This window comes from Hydra vulgaris, chromosome 06 (genome assembly GCF_038396675.1).
Source record: "Hydra vulgaris chromosome 06, alternate assembly HydraT2T_AEP".
Lineage (NCBI taxonomy): Eukaryota > Metazoa > Cnidaria > Hydrozoa > Anthoathecata > Hydridae > Hydra > Hydra vulgaris.
The window spans coordinates 40956369-40959412 of record NC_088925.1 but is presented as its reverse complement, the minus strand read 5'-3'; the positions used below and the strand labels follow the sequence as shown (position 1 = coordinate 40959412).

Here is a 3044-nt window from a genome sequence, read left to right as displayed (position 1 = left end):
TTAATTTCATAAGCTGTGGCTGTTTAATCAAAAGAGGTTAATTTCTTAAGCTGATGCCGCGTAATAAAAATGATTAATTATATATGCTTTTAATGGCTGTAATTAACTCAAAAGTAATAATTAAAGAAAAACACATAAAAAAGCATGAATTAATAAAACTAGTATGAAACAATTTAAAAAAAAAAAACATACAATTTCATGAATATCTTCAAGGTTACTTACGCACCGTTACATAAATAATACGCTAATATAAATTAACCGCAATTAACAATAGTATTCTAAAAATTCTTTGAAGTTCATTATCCTTGTCAAACATCTTCTTTAGCATTTATTCTTCATACTGCTTTTCCCAAAAATAATTTTATGATTAGATTACGATAAGATCTCGCACAGCCATTTGTTGTAGATACAAAACATCTAAGTTGAACGACCAAGTAGAAAATTGAAGAATTAGTTACTAAAAAAAAATTGTACAAGTTAAAACTATGTATTTTGGAAATACTATAAATCAACTACTTGTATTTAGAAATAATTAAAATTATACCTTCATCTCTTAAAATCCTCAATGCATTCCATGTTATCTAAATAAACAAGAAAAAAACAACCTTGAAAGCAAGAATTTCAACAACCAGAAAAGTTGTAGTATTTTTATACTACCAGTATAAAAATACTACAACTCACACACAAGTTATCAGAAAGTTTCTGTCTGGAAGGTATTTGTTTTAAAGCACATGAACCACGTCAAGGTTCCTCCCTATTCACATGTACGCTTTTTTTTTATGCAGAACGATTGAAAGCATATGAAAGAAAAATACACAAGCAATAAGCAAACTGTTTTTTCTTGCACATTCTCATTTCTATTTATAAAATTGAACATATTAGAACAGGTAGTGTAATAAAAATGGACTCTAAAAAACAAAACTCTAAAAATGTAAGCATAAACTTTTAAACATATTAAAAGTTAAAAATGAAAATTTTGGCAATGATAATAAACTTCAGATGGCAACCTTCTAGGAAGATTACTATGCAAGGTTTGCAAACAGTCTATATTGAATGTGATCTCTCTTATGCAACAGTTTAGGGCTCATTTTGATAAGAGAATTTTAACCCAAGCAAAACTCAGATATTTGCTGCTAATAATTATCTCAATATTGTTGATACACCTATACTGATAAATGGACACACTCCTACTGAGTTCTCTAGTTTATGTTCTTTTTGATTACCTTTTACTACTTACCATTAATGGAAACTATAAATCTAATTCTTTGCTCATATTTAAAAAATGTTCTATTTCTTATCCAAAAAAAATGTATAAAGTATTCAGTTGAAAACAAATAACATTATGGAAAACTGTTTTAGCCACACAGGTGTGTAATAATGGACAAAATTAAAAAAATTTTGTCCATTATTACGCACCTGTGTAATAATGGACAAAATTTAAATATAAATAATATAACATAAGTTATTGTTTTTTATTATTTGTCCATTATTACACACAGGTGTGTAATAATGGACAAAATAGTATTATTGCAACAACTTTCAGACAGGGTAAAGTAATATTCGAAAATGAAAATGCGCAAGTTACTTCTGTAAGTGTTACTCCATCAGGAAAAGAGAGCTCCACATATAGCATTTTATCTAAAAAGTGTATTACAAGTGGATATATTATAGTGGACTAACTTGACAGTCACTAAAATAACAGAGCACCAGAGGTTTAAACAGAACACGAACATACATATAGTAACTTACCAATGACTTTGACATTACTTTATATACTTGGTTTTTCCTTCATTATATTTTTATAGTTCCTCAATAATTAATAATTGTGAGCTGTGGGGCAGTTACCAGATAAAGCTGACCTAAAAATGAGTTTATAAAAAGCATCCAAAAAATAATGAAAGTCTATTAGGTTTGATTTTTCTTTTATTTAAAACAACTAATTTCTACAGTTGTTTCTGAAATTTATTTTTTAATAATAATAACCTAACCTCTGATTAAACAATGATATCATACCCTCTGATTAATAGCATAAAGAAAATAATGCTGTGTAAACAGTTTATAACTTACTGAATAAATACAGATTTATCAAATTTCACATTTTTGAAACGGTTTGCTTCTCCATTAATTAATTTTTTTTGAGATAAGAACGAATGAAAATTGTTAAGCATTTTGACTGATTTTTGATTTATGACTAATTTTTCATTCATTTTAGTGAACACAGTTCTTTTTTTTTACAAGCTAAAAAAATCCATGACTTTTCAGCATTTATTTAATTGAATATTTTATCAGATACAGTTTCAGATTTTTTAAGGTACCATTCGCTGCACATATCAAACTCTACCACATGAAGATTGGTATTTTTTGCATGATACCATACCCAATTTGAACAGCATGAGCAAGAAATTTCTAAAGTGATTAAATTTACTTCATTAAAACATGATTATGATTGGCTAACTGGAAAGGCAGAAAAATGTCTTTTTTTAATTTATTCAATAAAATGTTTTCTAATTTTGTCTTTGTCAAGAGATAAAGCTCCAATATCAAATTTGTGAAGTATGTTTAATGCATTAGCAATTGCAAAAACGCCACAATCCACACCATTAGTTTGTTGTTGACATTTGCGTACATGGATTGTTAAAATTTTCCCTTTTGTTTTATATATATTGCTTAATTGCTGCTAAACATGATCCTTTACTTGGTCATGAAAAAGACTGTCATAATTGTGAAAAATTGAAAATTGTGTTCGCTGGACAATCTACATAAGAAATGTTAATCCAATGATATTGTCCAGTATATTATACTTCAACAAAATCATTCTTTTCCCCATGAAACTCATATTTTACATCTAAAATCTATCTTGAAACTCAATTTTATATGAAACTGATTCATAAGAATTTTTTGGGCAGCATTGATACTTACATCTGTGAGCATATCATTGCTCTGAATAGCATCAATTTCAGTTTGTGATAACACAGGCAGGTTGTTATCAAGCATAATCCATTCAATACTTTCTTCTGTATTATCTTGCTGAAGAATTATATTTT

The 3044-nt window shown here is 27.6% G+C and overlaps 1 long non-coding RNA gene across 1 annotated transcript; it reads right to left on the bottom strand.

Annotated features, from left to right (window-relative positions):
* Nucleotides 1-211: 211 nt before the first annotated feature.
* Nucleotides 212-1946, bottom strand: LOC136081033 (uncharacterized). Its single transcript, XR_010638832.1, has 3 exons — nucleotides 1750-1946; nucleotides 545-581; nucleotides 212-457 (listed from the first exon to the last, which is right to left on the bottom strand). It is a non-coding gene; the product is annotated as an uncharacterized LOC136081033 (long non-coding RNA).
* Between the last annotated feature and the right edge of the window lie 1098 nt (nucleotides 1947-3044).